Consider the following 21,767-nt stretch of genomic DNA (forward strand, 5'->3'; position numbering starts at 1 on the left):
CATCACATTCATGACAAAACAGTAGAAAAGGCTTTGTGTAATCAGGCATACCTAAGGCTGGTGCCCTACACATGGACTCTCTCAATTCCATGTATGACTCAAGCTCTTCTTCGGACAAAGTTATGGTATACGGGTCATCCTTAGTTTCCTTGCCTGTCAGCTTTATCAATGGTTTAGAGATAATCAAAAAGTTGGGAATCCACTGATGACAGTAGCCCACCATTCCCAAAAACATCCTGACATCTCCCTTTGTTGTCGGGGGATTCATCTGCAGTATGGCTGTCACCTTTTCTTTTGATTTTCTCCTGGACCCTTTCTCAATCAAGTGCCCTAAGTATTTCACGTCTTTCTGACAGTACTGCAACTTCTTTGGGGACACTTTATGTCCGTTCTTTCCCAAGTGGTTCAGTAAGGCAATTGTGTCATACCTGCAATCGTCTTTTGTTCTGGACGCAATCAGCAAGTCATCAATGTACTGTACTAGAGTCGAACTGAAAGGCAGCTCTAACGACTCCAAGTCCTTCTTCAATATCTGATTGAAGATGGACGGTGACTCAGAAAAGCCTTGAGGAATTCTGCACCAACTGTACACCTTGTCCAGGAATTTGAAACTGAAGAGAAATTGGCTGTCTTCATGAAGATGCACCGAAAAGAACGCTTGTAACAAGTCCACAACTGTGAACCACTCTGCATCACACGGAACCTGAAACACAATCACTGCTGGGTTCAGCACTATGGGACAAAATGTTACCACAATCTCGTTTATTTTTCTCAAATCCTCTACAATTCGGACTTTCCCACAAGGCTTTTTCAGACCCATTATTGGCGAATTACATGGGCTGCTCAATACCTCCTTCAGAACTCCTTGCTTTACAAAGTCCGCAATTATCTGTGACACCTGAATGAGGACATCTTGTGCCATGTGGTATTGCGGCACTTGGGGAAATACTGCATTTGGCTTTACCTGCACTTTAACCGGTTCTACTCCTTTTATCAGTCTTTTTATCTTTCCTGTCAGGTCCCACACTTTCTCTGTCACCGTTCCTTGCAACTCAGCTGGCAAGTCAGTCACTGTAAGCATCAGGAATAAAGTTATCAGAGGGTAATCTTCATTTGCGGTCTCTGCCTCTGATTCTGAAAACTGCCCATCATCCCCTTCATCATCACTGTTTGTTTGTACTTCAATCCCTTCATTAGAACAGGTAATCAAACATTTCGTCTTGCACAGTAAGTCTCTTCCCAGTAGGGATATGGGACGCGAATCACAGACTACAAACTTATGAAGTCCCTGAAAGTTTCCAAATCTCGACCTGGACTTGGTCTATAATCGGGTTTGTCAAATATTGGTTCGCTACTCCTACCACCCTTATGGTACGCCCTGAAAGTGGCAATTTCGGAACCTCTGCACTTCTGACTGTAGAGCGTGTAGCTCCTGTATCAACCAGGTATGAAACCTTGTGACCCATCACCTTTCCCTCTACATAGGGTCCCCTCTGATCTACTTCTAGGGACGCTGCAAGCCTTCACTCCTCACTGTCTGAACTATCATCCGACCACTCATTGTTTGTTCCATCCTCACCAAGCAATGGGAATTGCTATACTGTGTTATTTTGACTCATCATTTGGCCTGTGACCTGCTGAGGAAGCATCACCTGTTGCTGTCCCATTGGAGCTAATGGTAATTGCATTTGCTGTCTAGGTACCATGGGAACCTGCTGTTGTACTTGCTGCATTTGTGCTGGTTGAACACGAGGAATTTGTATTTGCTGCATGGGCTGTAACCCCTGCATCTGAACCATGTTACTTTGGAGGTTCTGATTCTGGCCCCTCAATTTTGGACCCCTCACATTTTGAAATATACCGACATCAGTGCTTTGTTGAACGACACCATCATGCACCATATTTGGGCATTCGCACTTCCAATGCCCCACGCCCCCACACGCGTGACATGGGGATATCTTTTTTGTTAGACCTGACAGCCTTAGGGTAGTCACCCCTAACTTTTTGCCTGCCTCCCTCCATTTTTTTGGACACTGTTTTTGCTGGTTTATAGACTCTGCGCACTTTACCACTGCTAACCAGTGCTAAAGAGCATATGCTCTCTCTCTTAAAACATGGTAACCTGGAATCCTACCTGATTGGACTATTAATTTACTTATAAGTCCCTAGTAAGGTGCACTTTATGTGCATAGGGCTGGTAAATTAAATGCTACTAGTGGGCCTGCAGCACTGGTTGTGCCACCCACTTAAGTAGCCCCTTTTTTCCTTGTCTCAGGCCTGCCATTGCAAGGCCTGTGTGTGCAGTTTCACTGCCACCTCGACTTGGCATTTAAAAGTACTTGCCAAGCCTAGAACTACATATAAGCCACCCTTAAGGTGTGCCCTAGGTAACCCCTAGGGCAGGGTGCTGTGTAGGTAAAAGGCAGGACATGTACCTGTGTAGTTATATGTCCTGGTAGTGTAAAACTCCTAAATTCGTTTTCACACTACTGAGAGGCCTGCTCCCTTCATAGGCTAACATTAGGGCTGCCCTCATACACTGTTGAAGTGGCAGCTGCTGATCTGAAAGGAGCAGGGAGGTCATATTTAGTATGGCCAGAATGGTAATACAAAGTCCTACTGACTGGTGAAGTCGGATTTAATATTACTATTCTAGAAATGCCACTTTTAGAAAGTGAGCATTTCTTTGCACTTAAATCCTTCTGTGCCTTACAATCCACGTCTGGCTGGGCTTGGTTGACAGCTCCTTGTGCATTCACTCAGACACACCCCAAACACAGGGTACTCAGCCTCACTTGCATACATCTGCGTTTTGAATGGGTCTTCCTGGGCTGGGAGGGTGGAGGGTCTGCTCTCACACAAAGGACTGCCACACCCCCTACTGGGACCCTGGCAGACAGGAGTAAACTGAAAGGGGACCTGGTGCACTTCTTAGCCACTCTTTGAAGTCTCCCCCACTTCAAAGGCACATTTGGGTATAAAACAGGGCCTCTGCCCTACCTCATCAGACACTTGCTGGAGAAGAAACCTGAACCAGAAACTACATCCTGCCAAGAAGAACTGCCTGGCTGCTCAAAGGACTCACCTGCCTGCTTTCTACCAAGGACTGCTGTCTTGCTGTTGCCCTGCTGCCTTGCTGAACTCTTGTCTGGCTGTGAAAGTGCTCTCCAAGGGCTTGGATAGAGCTTGCCTCCTGTTCCTTGAAGTCTCAGGACCAAAAAGACTTCTTCCTTTCACTTGGACGCTCCGTGCGCCGAAAATTTCGACGCACAGCTTGTTTCGCGGCGAGAAAAACGCCGCACACCGACGCTGATCAACGCGACGCTCTCGGGACGATCGAGACTTCGACGCACAACCTCGCAAGGACAACGCCGTCCGACTTTCCAGGAGAAATCGACGCGACACCTACCGTGAACGCGAAACTTGGACGCACGGCCTCGCAAGGACAACGCCGCCCGACTTCCGAGGAGAAATCGACGCGACGCCTGCCGTGAGACCAAAATTTCAACGCACGGCCTCGCAAGGACAACGCCACCCGACTTCCAAGGAGAAATCGACGCGACGCCTACTGTGAGATCGAAACTTCGACGCGCAGTCCCGCAGAACGACGCGCAGCCGGAAAACAAGTAGGAGAATCCACGCACAGACCCGGGACATCTGGTAATCCCCTCGATCCACGAAAAGAGACTGTCTGCGCGCCGGAAAACGACGCCCGACTTCCCCGCGTGGAAAAGAACGACGCAAGTCTTTGTGTGCTGAGGAGAAATCGACGCACACACCCTTTTTCCACGCATCTCTTTTCCTGGGCCCTCTGAGGAGATTTCCCACCAGAAACCAGGTACTTTGTGCTTGAAAGACACATTATTGCATTCTAAAGACTTAAGACACTTTATATCACTTCCCTGTGATATTTCTACAATTTTCCATTTGCAACTTTATTCTTTTTGACCTACAATTATCCTGATAAATATTATATATTTTTCTAAACACTGTGTGGTGTATTTTTGTGGTGCTATATGGTGGTATTGTATGATTTATTTCACAAATACTTTACACATTGCCTTCTGAGTTAAGCCTGACTGCTCGTGCCAAGCTTCCAGAGGGTGGGCACAGGATAATCTTGGATAGTGTGTGACTTACCCTGACTAGAGTGAGGGATTTTGCTTGGACAGAGGGTAACCTGACTGCCAACCAAAAACCCCATTTCTAACATTTTTCATCCCATGTGCATCATTTTGAGCCACAACAGCATTCAAGTCTGGACCGCGATTCACAAAACCTCGACCTCAGCCTCTTGGCCGTGCCTGAAACACACCATTCCCTTGCGGTTGCTGTTGTACCATCTGTTGGATTCTATTCCCTTGCATGCCTGCCTGTGCTGCCTTAATCTACATCACCATCACTTTCTCCTTCAACTTTCTCTGCTTCAGTTCAATCTCATCACTACAGTATTTTGCATACTGCAACACCTCATCAATCGGCTTAGCTTGCCAACAGATCAAATGATTCTTAATCATCTGGCTAACCTCTGGTCTCAGTCCTTCAACAAATCTGAACACAAGATGGTTCATGTCTTTCGGCTCAATAGTCTCAGTGCCACTGTAATGTTTTCAACAACGTCTCATAGTAAGCATGGATTGACTCTTTAACCTCCTGTGAAGTCCGATCGATTTTCTGCCAATCAGTAACTTTCGGCGACAATTTCTGCTTCAAAAACTCAATCACTTTATGATAATACTTCATCACCTCCTCAGACGGTGCTCCGGTCACCTTATCTCTTGCCGGCTCCTGTGTCAGCCAGTCCACACCTCTCTTGCACTCAAGCCATAAGTCAGGTGGAACAATGATCTCAAACAAGGTATTCAAATCCTCCCAGAAACATTTCGCAAGCTTCACAAACCTGTCTGTCTGCTGATACCACTCTATCGGCTTCTCCCTCAACCTGGGCTAATCATTTGTGAATGACAGAATGACTCCCCTAGAGCACGGTACATGGACTAGAACCCCTCCACCTGTTTCTCTCATTGGTAACATCTTTACTGTTCCAGTGTCCGGTGAAGCTTTAGTCTGATTTGATTCCGGACTGTCACTTTTCTCTTTATCTCTTTTCTTTGCCCATCTGCCTTCCCACTTTTCTAAGGCTCCCCAAATCTGCACACTTTGCAGTATTTCTTTAAGATGTGCTTTTATTCCGGCCGACCTCATGTGATCAAAATCATTAGAATCGAAGTCTAGTCTGTAACTCCTTTTCAAATGTTTAGTATTCTCAATGTCAATATTGTATTTGTTTGCCAGGTTTGCCAACCTCTGATGCACCTTGCCCACTTCTTTAGTGATTTTGGGGCACAGATACCTTAATTCTGCTTCTGTGTATGATTCTAATCTGTTTACCCCTATTGTTCCTTCTACTAGTTCCGCCGCTTCCACACCCAATCTCACAAAGTTCAGATAGTCATCCCTTTCTGACTTATCAGTGGTTACCGCAGTATTTTGTGAAGCATAAGTCTTGTCTAACCACTCTTTCAATTGTGGTACAGAAAAACCTTGCAGTGAAATATTCCCTGCATGCATCATTGGCTACTGTGAGGCATTTGTACTTATTGTCTGTGAGGTTAGCACACCTAGCCCTGCTTGTCTCATTGTCTCCAAAGGTGTTTCAATCGGACTAAGGTCCAACAAGGACCTGGGTCCTTCAGCTGATTGCTCTCCTGGGGCCATCAGCTGGGGAGTTCCTAAGGACCCTCCTCTTATTGCTTCTTGGGTCAGTACTCCCTGATCACACATACCAGGTTTACCCTGCGCATACAATGGTAATGGTGGACCAACAGTAATTGGTAATGATATGGCAGCTGGTGTCTGACCTGGTCCCAAACCCCGCGGGCAGTAACTCCCAAGGCTTGACTCATTGTGGCTGGGGCAGGTACTAACGGAGGTCCTGCTGCTGGACTATACCCCGGAATCAGCTGTTGCTGCGGCTGGGGCAGCAATTGCGGAGTTGGCTCAATCTGCACTAACCTCGATTTTGTATATATCGGCTCAGGCGGCACCATTAAATTCATAGTAGTCTCTAGTACTGGGACATCTGGATAGATTCTCTGGATCTGTGGCGGAGGTTGCAACTGTATCAGCATGTCTGGCGCAGTGGGTACACTGACACCACTTTGTGTCAAAACTGTATCACTAGTCTGCACTGTATCTGTAACTCCATTATCCTGCATCTGGTTCCCAGGACCCGCACTAGTGCTCGGGCATTGTCGTCTATCGCATAAGGTGGCGGGCGATCATGCAACAACTGATTAAGAAACTCTTCATCGTCTGAGTCATCTTCTTCTATCCAAGACCTCTTAGCCTCTTTAGGCTTATTAGTGTCCTTGTCTGTGTTACAGGCGGCTTTCTTTCTCTGTGTTTCGTCTCCTGTGTTATTGCTGGAAACAATTTGAGTCCGTCAACTATTCCCCTTCTCCACATTTTGCTCTCGTTGTCCCATCTAGCCTCAGCTAAAGTCTTCTATGCCCTTTTCATTCTCCTCTCAAATTTCTGCTGTCTTTGTCGTATGGCCATTAAATCCCAGACTGCTAATGCTTCATACTGAGCTGGCCTCAGAGGTGGTTTTTGTACACTTAACATCCACCTCAAATTCTCTAAAATTCTCGTATTGAACGTTCCGTGTTCCGGAAACGCTAAACATCCCTCCTTCTCTGTTAATTTGCACCACTGTTTCATCCATAGGCAAGGCGCTACTCCCTTTTCTTCCATTACTATATAAGCTGGAGTACCCTCAGGCGGTGTAGGCTCCCCCTCACTCGCCATAATGTATGCGTCTCCTTTCAGAGCACTCCTAAAAGCTTTCAGAAAATTCATTTTTGCATCTTTTGATTTTGTTTTAAACTAATCAGGAAGTTACTTTAATTCCCAGGACACTCTTCACCCACCTTTCTCAACCTATTGCCTCTCATGGACTGCTGCCAATCCAAGCCCGACCCCTCTCGGCAACTGACCTATCCCAATGCAACACCACTGATGTCACACTCACACACACTGTAGCTGATAAAGTCTTGCGGCTTGTCCTCCTCACACTGGATTCACATCAAACTAATGCAATATACTGCGAGCACTTTTAACAACAACAACTCGAATTTGCCGGTTTACTACAGGAAGGGTATACAATCGCTTCAGAACTTTACAGAGATTGCACTTGAAGCCTCGGCCGCTTCTCTCTCCTTCTCAGTTCCCGCATACGCAAGCAGAATTCGACCCGCAAATCCTACTCTCGACTTGTCAATGGTTCGTCCTAGTGCACTTTAGAACTTGCCAAATCTCCATTGAAGGTTTCACTAACACATTTAGACTCAAACTCGACTTGTCAACCACGCCCGATTGACCTATAAAACCGCACAAATTACAACATAAACCCAAGTGTCTCCTACACTTGTCAATATACTCTGGAGTCTTAGACCGCGATGGGTCAGTACATTACCAACCAACCACATGGATAATTTTTTAGCACAAAGTGCCACACTCACATGAAGTACGCCGACTTCCCTACTCTCATACTGCGGAGTACGCACACTTCTCTTAAAACAACATTACCTGGCCTAAACATACACAAACTTCACAAATCACCTGCAATATGCATAAGCTGAGCAAGCGCGAATTCTACACCACACATGCTAAAACACCGAGAACATTCCCAACTCACTTAGGCAGGCTCCGAGATCCCGGGAAAGTCATGGGGAACTTAGAAACACATCATACCTCCAGTTTGCATTATCTCAGAAAAACAATCTAAACAGTAATTCTCCATCCTAGGGCCCCAAAGGGCCAAACCGTTGCTCTGCTACCAGAACTGTTAACACGTCCCTTTATGATAATTTATTACACATCAGGACTCGTTTTAGGCCAATGAATCTTTTGACCCAGTTGAGAGACACCTTAGGACAAGATAGCTAATCAATATATCAATCAATATGTCAAAAATGTCATCAATATTTATTACAACAATGCATTTCACTTTAATCAAAGACATTAATCAATTCAGGACACCACCATGACCTTGCAGTTATGAATAACCACACCAGTTTAGCAGAATTCTATGAGGTTTATTCCCTATTGATTACAATTCTAAAAGCAGGTGTGTTAATCTCAAAACTAAAACACTCAATTACATTGTCATAATTTGGCAACTCGGATAAGACTTTATCAAAGCAAGGTAAGCAATTAATAGAACATAACACAGCATCAACATAGGTCGATTTCAGCGGAGTGTCATCAACACGTCAGTTTAACAAAGCATAGATTCAGTCATTTGTCTATTTGCGTCAGTTTAGTGAACCCCTGTCCTAACCACTGATTACCATTGGCATGTTGGGCTTCATGCAAAACAACTTAGAACACCAATTTGGAAAACATCTAGCTATGGTCTCTGTCAAAAGTAAGCAGTTGGTACCTAGGAAGGAAAATCAAACAGACAAATCACAATTTCATTGTCATAGTTACCCTCCAAGGTTTGGGTCAGCATTCAAGTTCGGTCTTCGTCTTCAGTACATCAGTTAATTCACCATCAGTCAGAGACTCAGCTCTCGGGAGAATAAGGGCACTTCCCTCATAAGGAGGTAAAGTGTAAAAATGGGCAATCTAAGGAAGAGGATGGTTTAAGTAAAACCATATAAGTCACCAAGCAGAGTGACAAAGTTTCTGGATCAAATCAGCAGCATTTACCTAACCAATCTAAATGGCTCACCGTGTCATAGGTTTTTATCCCTTTTTCGTTGTAAATTCCCTTAAAACTTGATTGGATCAATGTTGCACCCCACTATCTTTAGCCAATTGAAAACAGATTATGTCATTATATCTTTCACACCCATTAGTTCACAAGCATTTTATTGGTCCATATGATTGACGTCTTCAGAGGTAGCACGTCCGGTATGATTTCATCCTTAAGCAATTCTTTGCACATCTTCGGTCAGTAGCTCCATTGTCTGTACTGGTTTGAACGACATTGTACATTATACTAATCTACACTGTTGCATTTTGGCTATTATATTTCTACAAGCAATATGAATTTCATGAGAACGGATCTACTATAGTTACATTCAGCCTCTAGTTTGAAGGAAAAAACAAGAGTTCATGTCCTTTTGCGAGTCAGCACACTGCACGTTAGAAAAAAGACATTTAATATGAGAGCCAGGCAGTTAGGCCTCGATTCATGCTTACTAAGGCCTACACGATTTATTTAGCAAAACTTTAATAACATAATCATTAATAATTAGTATAAAACCATTCTTTAATATCATATTTTATCAACATTAGCCATCTTCATTAGTCCCCGTATACATTGGCGGCCACTCCCTGTGGTCACGTTTCAAGCGCATGTTTTAGAAAAATATACTAATACAGTTTCTATATGGCATTATTATACATTCGTTCATAAACATTTCATGCTAATATAGATTACATAAACTATGCTCTCTCACCACTAATTTATTAATAAAACGTGAACTCTCTCAGAGGCTATTCAAACCACTGCATTGATAGTTTAAACACATGACTGACTGAGCAACCAAACCAGGGGGTGAGGGCTGCAGCACTTCCATTATAAACCAAGAAAAAATACATGAAGTAGTGTGCACTAAAAAGCATGTGAGTGCGTAGGTTAACTAAACTGAAAGATAAGCAAAGATTGATACCTGAGTGAATGCTGCTGCATGTCAACGTTATGTGTGCCTCATAAAAGGTGGCTGAACATATACGCTAAAGAATTAGATGGACGTGTAAAATCATTTTCAAAGAAGTAAACCACAAAGAAAGGAAACTGGACGGATGGGTGACGACAGGACAACTGGGTTATCAGTCAAACTTAAATTCAGTAGGTGTTGGAGGAAATGCTACAAATTGCTGCAGGGTGGTTTGTCTCGAGTAGACAGCAAACTGAGCAGCAAACTAAGGGAGCGAGGGCTGCCACATTTCCATCATCCTATTCAATTTCTGCCTCCTTGCAGATACATCATGTGTCTGTGTTTATCCAGGTCCATTTCGATTCTTCCCTGGGGCTCTAATCAACTGGAAACTTAGTAGTTGAAAAATAAAGTGTTCTTTTATTTTTAAAACTTTCCCTTGCGCAGTTGCTCTATTTTCTATATTTTGACTCGGTATCTTCTGGCATTTCTGTATCATCACTCTAAAGAGTGCATGGGGACAATCCATTCAAATTGATTTTCATTTAGCTTACTCTCCTTCCCAGCTGGCTCATTGCATTAGCTGGTGTATATGAAGAGGGACCCATTCATTTTCTGCTACTGTTACAAATGCATCAAATGAGATCCACTGTTTATTTGACTTTTGTATAATTAGAAAATGTGTTATTTATGCCCATTGATTTTCATTCCTGCAGTCTACCTATGCATTTGCAAACCATAACATATTTTCACAGTAGACAGTGCAGACTGTAGCACTGTACAGCTGCAAGCATATCTGTACACTGTCAAATGTTTATGTTTTAACTTTTAATTGTCTTTTTAGCTGAGGCGTGGCCATCGACGTATGTTTATATTGTGATCAATTTTTAATGGCAAACGTGCAAATATGGCGTGACACAATTTGGGTGTTCTGCAATACGTCGCTAAGATCATGCTGATAAATTGGCATTTCTAACATGGCTGGCGTTGGGGAGTGGTCTGAATGTCTGAATGCTTCAGAGTTCCAAGAGGGAGACGTTTGCTTTCAGGTGGTAATTTACCGTGTGATGAACGTCAGGTACAGTTCAGCCTGGTAATTGATCACTCCCCCTCCCTGATTCACCAATAAAATGGAAATGAGCGAGTTGGAGTGGGAGGCCAACAATATTAATATTTCCATAGTAAGTTTTTGGGGTACTGGAAGTTAAAGGATTAGGGGGCATATTTATACTCCGTTTGCGCCGAATTTGCATCGTTTTTTTCGACGCAAATTCGACGCAAAACTAACTCCATATTTATACTTTGGCGTTAGACGCGTCTAGCGCCAAAGTTCATGGAGTTAGCGTCATTTTTTTGCGTGAACACCTTCCTTGCGTTAATGATATGCAAGGTAGGCGATCCCGTCTTAAAAAATGACTGCGATGCATATGCGTCGTATTTATACTCCCGGGCAAAAATGATGCCCGGGAGTGGGCGGGACAAAAAAACCCGCATTTGCGCCGGATTTTAGCGCCTGGGTCAGGGCAGGTGTTAAGGGACCTGTGGGCTCAGAATGAGCCCAGAGGTGCCCTCCCAAGCCCCCAGGGACACCCCCTGCACCCTTGCCCACCCCAGGAGGACACCCAAGGATGGAGGGACCCATCCCAGGGAAGAAAAGGTAAGTTGTGGTAAGTATTTTTTTTATTTTTTTTTGTGGCATAGGGGGGCCTGATTTGTGCCCCCCTACATGCCACTATGCCCAATGACCATGCCCAGGGGACAGAAGTCCCCTGGGCATGGCCATTGGGCAAGGGGGCATGACTCCTGTCTTTGTCATGTTAATGGCGTCTGGGCGCCAAAACAAAATGGCGCAAATCGGGTTAAGACGATTTTTTTGCCTCAGCCTGACTTGCCCCATTTTTGGACGCCCAAACGCCATTTTGCCCTACGCCGGCGCTGCCTGGTGTACGTGGTTTTTTTTCACGCACACCAGGCAGCGCCGGTCGGCTAACGCCGGCTAACGCCATTCAATAAATACGGCGCCCGCATGGTGCTTCAGAATGGCGTTAGCCGGCGCTAATTTTTTTGGCGCAAAACTGCGTTAGCGCAGTTTTGCGTCAAAAAGTATAAATATGGCCCTAGATGTTTGGTGTCAGTGTTTCTTTACCCGTCTATTTCTTTTCCATCGTATGTGGCTACACATGGCCATGTATGCCTTAAATAGTGGTACAATGGTGGCTAGTGCTTTTTGCTTGAAGATAGAGGAGCCTTCATGATGGATGTCACTGTATTCCGACGTCTATGACTCTCATCTTGTGTGCTATACTCTCATGCCTGGGACACATGCAAACATCATGACTGATGGTGCATAAGGCACCTTATCACAATTCCCTCATACGCACACATTTGTCACTATACCTCAATTCACGTTTAGAATATTGGTAAGCCCGAAACAGTTAATATGGACATACACGCCATTAAAACACTTGGTCGCATATTTATGAAAACTTAGCGGTGCCTTAGCATAATTTTTTTTATTTTAAAGCAGCGCTAGCTCAACTCCATATTTATATTTTGACGCTTGACCTATCTAGTGTCAAAATATCAGAGTTAACACCGTTTTTAGGAAGGGCCTATCCACCTCGCATCGAATTGCCATGATATGCAAGATAGGCGTTCCCTTACTAAAAATGAAGCTAGCCCCTCAGCGCCATATTTACCTCCCAATGCTAAAACGACACACATTAAGGAGGTGGACCTAGAGAATGATGCTAAGGCCGAATAGCATCAAATTGTAACACCTGGTCAGACCAGGCATTAAACACCATGGAGTCACCATGTTGGGCAGGTAGATGCCCACCACCACCCAACACCACCCACACCACAAGGACACTACAGGATGAGGGAGCCCATCCCAGGTAAGTATTCATACTTGTCTTTTGTGTGCTACTCGGGGCCACTTACATGGGACCCCCTGACTGGCAATGGTTGTGTTGGGGTTGTGCCGGGGACACTTGTCCCCTGTGTTGGACATTGGGGTTGTGCAAATATCTTCTGTCAATATTTTGACAGACGTCATTTTTGGCTGCTTGTGCGAGCAAAAAGTAACATTAGTTTGACTAGCGGCAACATTTTTGCCACTAAGCAGTCTAGCATCATTTTTGGCCCACTAGCGCCACTTTCCCTAACGCCATCCCTCACCCGCTAGAGTCTTTTCTTTAGATGCTAACTAGTTCTTAGTTTCATTGTGAGTCTTTTTTTAAATATCGCTCATGGATGACGGTAGGGAATGGCATTAGCTCATGCCAAATTGTTTGACGCACAACTGCGCTAACGCAGTTTTGCATCATTTTTCATAAGCATGCCCCTAAGTTTGTGAAAAGAAACATGTTTCTAAAAAGGAAGGACGGAGGGCAGCATTGCAAGTTAAAACTATTGGGACTATTCTCTAAGCTAATGTCTTTTTCCACAAATTCAAAGCCACTTCTCAAACTGATGAAAGCTGTTTTTGCAATGTTAAATCGGTTTACTCATATAGCAGTTTCTGCCTGAGAAAATCTACATGAATGATGGAGAGTGATTGTTTTATTTTTGTCAGCGAAACTCATAAGTGTGCTGTCTCACAAGCCAAATACCAGTTGAGGTTTGCTTGTGTTTCCATTTAGAGGTGATGTGGCATAGCAGTTTGCGATGGAGTGTTTGATGAAACGATGATGATGAAAGGGCGAAAGAGTATAAAACAATGGACTGGAGTAGTTATCAGGGTTTGAGATTCATGCAAGTATTACATCCATCACTTTCATTGTATTTCTTGGTCGGTCCCTCAGTCTGACTGGTTTGCCAGTACTGGGGAACAGCATGAGGAGGATTGCTGTACAGACACACTTTGCAACAACAGAAGAAAAATAAATTCCACAGAGCATGCCAGAAAAACTAGAGTCAATCTCGCTAAATGTGAAAAAGTAGGTTGCATGTATGTGTTTTACAAATGTGTGTGTGGGTCTCTGTGCTTCTCTGTGGGTTTGTACCTCAGTGTCATACGGTCTGTGTATGTCGTGTCTTATCTGTGTGCTTTAGATTTTGAGTGTATTATTTTTTGTTTTAGGGATGTAAAATAATGCTGTTAGCTGAATGACAGATATATGGGTTGCCAAATCGTCATCCCACCCAATTTGTTTACCATTCCAATATTTGATAATTGATTTTAGTTTATCATGCCCTATAAACTGAGATGCATTGTGCATGCCATGTTCATTAAGCTCTGTCACATAGATGTGCCACTAGCTTCTTGCATGTAAGGTTATTTATATCAAAGATATCTTACGGCTATCTTAATTTACATCTCACCATATTCTGAGTTGTCCTTCTGATCGTTGGACTAACAATTATTCAAGGATTTCAAATTGTTCCCCTTAAACAATCACTAGTGGGTGATTCACAATGGCTTGTTGTGCAATATATTGAGGTCTCAGGGTAGTTCTACTATTGACATTCATGATGGTTTGCTCTCAGATGTCTGCAGTTGGATAACAGAGACCCTTTGTTTACTATTTTCAAAGATTTCAAAGGATCCATGGACGTTTAATTTTGTAATTGTTCTCAGTGGGATGAATTGATGGCTGCATCTGGTTTCATGAAGAGGACTGCTTTGTAGTCAGGCCAGTCTCATGCCCACTCTAGCTACTTGTGAGAATATTTTCCCGAGCTACAGCAAGGTCCAGTATGTTTTCTTTGTTATGATTGAGTAAATGGCAGTGTTGGTTTCCCTAAGGTAGATGATACTTTTCAATGATTCAACTGCTTTGCTTGATTTGCTTCAGTGGTTCTTCAATTCTACTAAGAATATTATAGATTTTAACAGCTTTGTCATAGTTTTGCAAGGTGCTAAGGCAGGGAAATTGTATGTCCTAGAAACTAGTACAGGTAATGATGTGTGCAACATTGTTAATATTTTTTGAAGGAGTAGTTAAAAAGTCAAATTCAAATGGGTAGTGTGCTGTTGAATCAATTCTGGGAATCTTTTAGAAGCCTTTTGAGGATTATTGTCAGTTTTCATCCAACAAATTTATAGTGCTTAAATAGAAGGATGAACAAATGTTTATAAAAAATAGAATATTGAAAATAAGAACAGACTAATAAATTAAGATTAAGATTAAGATGTATTTATATAACAAATGTTTAAATTCATTGAGTATTTCAGATTGGCGATGTCCAAGTAGATGGATTGGGTTCAGTGTCCTTTAATTAATTATCATATGTAGCAAAATTGCCTTTTCTGTGTGCCGCCGTAGACTTTTCACCTTTTTTCTTGACCATATCTTTGCTAATATTAAGATCTTCTGCACTTCTGCAGTACTATTCATTAGTACAGTGTGTATGCTTTGTCCATAAACTGTACCTTAAAATTGGTTTCATTCACACAGTGTATTTACTTTCCTAGTAAGGTATTTGCAACTTAGTTGACATAAGAAATGCACCAGTAGTGTAGAAGTTAAATTCCATTTGTTTATTGCGCTGATTCACACCTTCCATTTGCATCACAAAAATGTATTACTTCTGAGAGCCCCATTGCAGTCTGTCTGGGCTGCACTTTAAAACCACTAAACTACAACATGCCAATGAGTAGAGTCTTTGCCATATAGTAAAACCTATTTTCATATATTATAAAAAGGTACTACAAAGTGTGCTCAAAAAGCCCAAGGGCTGGCTGCCTAATTTATTAAATCACACGGTATTCTCCATATTGGGAATAATATGACTTGATAGTGAATAATTGACCAAACACTGATTTCACTGTGTTGTATTTTCCAGTCCTAGCTATACATAAAATATTTTATATATCTGCATTTGAAAATGATAGAGTGATGATTGAAAGTATGATTCATTTAGTTTCTACAATCTAATTCAATAGTGAAAGCTTTAATGAAAAGCATCTTTAAGAAAGTGTACTCCTCACTTCTTTGTCTAGCTGTTAATGACCCTATTTCATGAGAAGAATAGCTTAGCCTCTGGAGAGAGGAAGGCAAGGTATTGTCAACCAGTGTCCAGTTAGCGGTGACAAAGCATCTAGGAAGATCTCTGGAACAGTCCACAGCTTTCTCTATTCTTTGTTTCATTTGGAAATGCAAAGTGGGGCTAACAGAAACTGATACCATTCGTCCCAGGGCTCTCCCATACTTAGCTCCATTCTCATCAGTATGAAAAAACAGTTTTGACTGTGATGGAGGGCAGGATACTATGGCCCTCATTGTGACATTGGCAGTGAGTGATAAAGTGGCGGTAACACAGCCAACAGGCTGGAGGCAATTACCTCCAAATTATGACCATCACGGTAATAACTCCCATAGAGAGCTAATGTACCACACCAACCGCCAGGGCGTAAACACCACTGACCACGGCGGTAGCCATCAATAGCCAGGCAGAAGACAAGGTACTGTCCACCATATTATAACACAGCACACCGCCAGGATTTCTGGGGCGGTACCAATGCCATCAAAAACCTGGCAGAAACAGAACACAGAAGACCAAAGAATCACCCTCTGAGACACAGACAAGAACAAGGCCGCCATGGAATCGGAACTGCAAGTCTTTCCGATGTTCTTCTACGCTATGCTCCACCTGGAACACCAACGCCAACGAAGACAACAACAGTGAGTACAGCCGCCTAGCACAGAAGGGAGGGAGCGAGGAAAAGGAAAGTGACACACACACACACAACACACACCAGACACACACACACACATACACACAACCAGCTGCAGAGTCAAACCAATGTCACAGGGCACACATCATAATAATGCAAAGACTACAGCATTCCAGAACAGAAAGTGCAATTGGATGAAAACAGCCACTATATTGTCAATGTGACAAAATACACATGAGTCACTGTGCAGAAAGGGCCAATGGCCAGTCCAAAGTACAAAAGGCTTACATGGCCACAGTCCAAGCCCCAACTCTTTCCATGACGTAATCCGCACTGCACTGGGCAGGGGCATCATGGTGGGACTGGCCAGGCACCTCAGGGGGAAGGGGGGCACCTTAGCTGAGTTGGGGGACCTGCCCACTGGTTCTGGAGTGGGCTCCATGCCCATTTTCCTTTGCTGGGGAGTACAAGGCCACAGTCTCTGAGGTGGGGGACTTGCCCACTGGTTCTGGAGGGTGCTGCTTGCCCATTTTCCTTCACTGGGGAGTGCAAGGTCACAGACACTGTGGTGGTGGATCTGCCCACTGGTTCTGGAGGGGGCTCCATGCCCATTTTCCTTTGCTGGGTAGTGCGAGGTCACAGTCTCTGAGGTGGGGGACTTGCCCACTGGTTCTGGAGGGAGCTCCTTGTACAACAGTCCCTGGGGGTGGCCTACATGCCCTCTTCTGGAGGTGAGGGCTGTTGTGTCCCAGCTTGAGGTGAGGGCTGCTGTGTCCCTGCCTGAAGTGAGGGCACATTTACCACTGCTGTTGAGGAGGGCCTCTCGCCCCTCTTAGTTGGTGCAGTGGGATCCGTCCCTTTCCTGGCTGATGGAGTGGGATCCTTCCCTTTTCTGGCTGGTGGAGTGGGATCCTTCCTTCTCTTGCCTCCACGACTAGGAGGTGCCTCCACTGTCCCCGTGGATTGTTTGGCAGAGGTGCTGGGCTGTGTCATTGGGACCCTGCTCTTGAGGGCAGGACGGGGGTGGAGGGGGAAGGAAAAGGTGAAGTTGGGCAACGAAAAGCTTCTTAGGGACAGTGGGGCTGGATGAGGGGTGGAGAGATGGGAGTGGAGGTGGAGGGAGTGGTTGTCGGAGGTGTACGTCTGCTGGACTTGGGTGCAGGTGCATTGGCAGTGTCCTGATGTGAGGTGGATGGCTGTTGGGTGTCTGTGTGCGTGCATTTGTGTCTCTTATGAGGGGGCAGACAGGGTGGGAGAGGACACAAGGGATGCGTGGATGGATGTTGTGGAGGTGTCTGCAAGTGAGGTGTATGTGCTGCTTGGTGTGGTGATGGTGGTGGTGTCCGTTGATGCAGTGCATGCAGGTGTGAGTGTGGATTTAACAGTGAGGAAGGATGAGGAGGCGGAGGGGAGACAGTGGAAAAAGTGGATGTTGTTGTGTGTGCAACTGTCTTGTTTGTGTGAATGCTTGTGGCCTGATGTGTGCTGCCTGTGTTTGTCTGTGCCACTTGTGTGTGAGGGTTTGTGTGCTTGCTTGTCTGTATGTGTGCATGAGATGGGTTGGGGGTGAGGAGATTGGGACTGGGAAGTGGTAGTTGGAGGGGGGACTGTAGGAACAGGGACAATGGCTGCCATCAGAGAGGAGGCCAGAACCTGGAACGATCTCTGTTGGGCCGCAAATACACCGGGAATGCCCTCCAGGAATGCATTGCATTGCTGCATCTGGGATGCCAGCCCCTGGATGGCATTCACAATAGTTGACTGCCCTACAGAGATGAATCTCAGGACGTCAATAGCCTCTTCACTCAGGGCAGCAGGGCTCACTGGGGCAGGGCCTGAGGTGTCTGGGGTGAATGAGATTCCTACTCTCCTCAGTGAGTGGGCACAGACAACTTGCTGAGGGGCTACTGGGAGGGTGGTGCTGGTACGAGGATGGCGGCTGTACCTGTAGCTGGGTTGGTCCAAGAAGTGTCTGCAACACCAGGGAGCTTCCATCGGAGGAGGTATCAGAGTGAGTGTTGTCACCTCCTGTCTCCACCGTGGTGCTCCCCTCGGCCTCCGTCCCTTGGTGGACTCTGCCTCCTGGGTCCTGTGGGATGCAGCTCCCTCTAACACTAGTGCCCCTGCTCCTCCACCAGATGATGCTAATGCACACATGGACAGGATGACAGAAGAAAAAAGGGGGGGTTAGAGAGAATGGGAGCACTGGGTCAATTACAGCACGAACACCACATATGGCATACACATTACCGTCACACACAGGGATCAGGATTGTGTCCCATGCATCGCACTGGCATTACATTGGCTAGGTACCACAGTAAGATGAGAGCCAAACACCACCAACCGCACCCCTCCTGTGACCCTCTAAGCCCTGTCTGGCATGGTATGAAACATAGCTATGTTACCAGATTTAACAACACACCCATTACCCTTGAGCTGGATCACATTGCGTTCTCTGAGCTGGCATTAAGGGGCACTGTAAGGAAATGCCTCCTTGGCATGGTTACCCCCCAACTCTTTGCCTTTGCTGATGCTAAGTTATGACTTGAAAGTGTGATGGGACCCTGCTAACCAGGCTCCAGCACCAGTGTTCTTTCCCTAAACTGTACCTTTGTCTCCACAATTGGCACAACCCTGGCACTTAGGTAAGTCCCTTGTAACTGGTACCCCTGGTACCAAGGACCCTGATGCCAGGGAAGGTCTCTAAGGGCTGCAGCATGTCTTATGCCACCCTAGGGACCCCTCACTCAGCACATGCATACTGCTTCACAGCTTGTGTGTGCTGGTAGGGAGAAAATGACTACGTCGACATGGCACTCCCCTCAGAGTGCCATGCCAACCTCACACTGCCTGTGGCATAGGTAAGTCACCCCTCTGGCAGGCCTTACAGCCCTAAGGCAGGGTGCACTATGCCACAGGTGAGGGCATATGTGCATGAGCACTATGCCCCTACAGTGTCTAAGCAAAACCTTAGACATTGTAAGTGCAGGGTAGCCATAAGAGTATATGGTCTGGGAGTTTGTGAAACACGAACTCCACAGCTCCATAATGGCTACACTGAAAACTGGGAAGTTTGGTATCAAACTTCTCAGCACATTAAATGCACACTGATGCCAGTGTGCAATTTATTGTAAAATACACCCAGAGGGCATCTTAGAGATGCCCCCTGAAAACATACCTGACTTCCTGTGTAGTCTGACTAGTTTTTGCCAGCCTGCCACACACCAGACATGTTGCTGGCCACATGGGGAGAGTGCCTTTGTCACTCTGTGGCCAGGAACAAAGCCTGTACTGGGTGTAGGTGCTTCTCACCTCCCCCTGCAGGAACTGTAATACCTGGTGGTGAGCCTCAAAGGCTCACCCCCTTTGTTACAGCGCCCCACGGCATCCCAGCTAGTGGAGATGCCCGCCCCTCCGGCCACTGCCTCCACTTTTGGCGGCAAGGCTGGAGGAGATAATTAGGAAAATAAGGAGGAATCACCCACCAGTCAGGACAGCCCCTAAGGTGTCCTGAGCTGAGGTGACCCTTACTTTTAGAAATCCTCCATCTTGTAGATGGAGGATTCCTCCAATAGGATTAGGGATGGAGGCACAAAGAGGGTGTAGCCACCCTCAAGGACAGTAGCCATTGGCTTCTGCCCTCCCAGACCTAAACACACCCCTAAATTCAGTATTTATGGGCCCCCAGAACCAAGGAACTAGGTTCCTGCAACCTTAACCATAAGAAGTACTGCTGACGTGAAGCCCTGCAGTGAAGACGGAGACGACAACTGTTTTGGCCCCAGCCCTACCGGCCTGTCTCCCAACTCTGAAGAAAACTGCAACAGTGACGCATCCAACAGGGACCAGCGACCTCTGAAGCCTCAGAGGACTGCCCTGCAACCAAGGACCAAGAAACAGCGGCCCTGTTCAACAATCTGCAACTTTCTTGCAGCAAAGAAACAACTCTAAGGACTTCACGTTTCCCGCCGGAAGCGTGAGACTTTCCACTCTGCACCCGACGCCCCCGGCTCGACCTGCGGAAAACCAACACCACAGGGAGGACTCCCCAGTGACTGCGAGCCCGTGAGTAGCCAGAGACGACCCCCCTGAGCCCCCACAGCGACGCCTGCTGAGGAAATCCAGAGGCGACCGCGACTGCCTGTAACAAGGGGCCCGATGCCTGGAACCAACACTGCACCCGCAGCCCCCAGGACCGGAAGGAATCGAACTCCAGTGCAGGAGCGACGCCCAGGCGGCCCTCTGCCTAGCCCAGGTGGTGCGTACCCCGAGCAACACCCCCTGTGCCTGCCTGCATCATTGAAGAGACCCCCGGGTCTCCCCATTGCTTTCAATACAAAACCCGACCCCTGTTTGCACTCTGCACCCGGCTGCCCCTGTGCCGCTGAGGGTGTACTTTCTGTGCCTGCTGGTGTCCCCCCCGGTGCCCTACAAAACCCCCCTGCTCTACCCCCCGAGGACGCGGGTACTTACCTGCTGACAGACTGGAACCGGGGCACCCCTGTTCTCCATTGAAGCCTATGTGTTTTGGGCACCTTTTTGACCTCTGCACCTGACCGGCCCTGAGCTGCTGGCGTGGTAACTTTGGGGTTGCCTTGAACCTCCAACGGTGGGCTACCTTGGACCCAACTTTGAACACTAGAAGTGTTTTACTTACCTGTGAATTAACCTCTACTTACCTCCCCCAGGAACTGTTGATTTTTGCAGTGTCCACTTTTAAAATAGCTTATTGCCATTTTTACAAAGAATGTACATGGTATTGTTTTCATTCAAAGTTCCTAAAGTATCTAAGTAAAGTACCTTACATTTAAAGTATTAACTGTAAATCTTGAACCTGTGGTTCTTAAAATAAACTAAGGAATTTTATTTTTCAATATAAAAACCTATTGTCCTGGAGTAATGCTTAACATTACCCTCTGATAAGCCTACTGCTCGACCACACTACCACAAAATAGAGCATAAGAACTATCTCTTTTTTGCCACTTTCTTACCTCTAAGGGGAACCTTTGGACTCTGTGCACACTATTTCTTACTTTGAAATAGTATATACAGAGCCAACTTCCTACAGGCACCCAGTAACTGACACCCACCACCAGGTTCCCATGCCACCTACCAATCATAGTTGTAATGCACACTTTACTCACCTCCTTGTGGCTGCTGTGACATCCTCAAGTGCCCATCCAGCTCTGGGTGGGTCACCGCCAGTATGCAGGCCATCGGGGGGGGTCAGGTTCTGATGGGCACCCAGCCCTTGCTGGGAGGCCATCCCCAGCTGGGCCCCCGTGGTCTTCCAGGCCCAGCAGCTCAGGTCCTTTCACCGCTTCCTACAGTGGGTCTTCTGCCTGCTGTAGACCCCCAGGGTCTGCACGTCCTTGGCGATGGCACACCACAATCCTTTCTTGTGATGGGCGCTGACCTGCAGAGGAAACACAGACACGAGGACACCATTAACCAGACAGCTACACTCCTCC

The sequence above is a fragment of the Pleurodeles waltl genome, chromosome 10 (assembly GCF_031143425.1).
Source record: "Pleurodeles waltl isolate 20211129_DDA chromosome 10, aPleWal1.hap1.20221129, whole genome shotgun sequence".
Lineage (NCBI taxonomy): Eukaryota > Metazoa > Chordata > Amphibia > Caudata > Salamandridae > Pleurodeles > Pleurodeles waltl.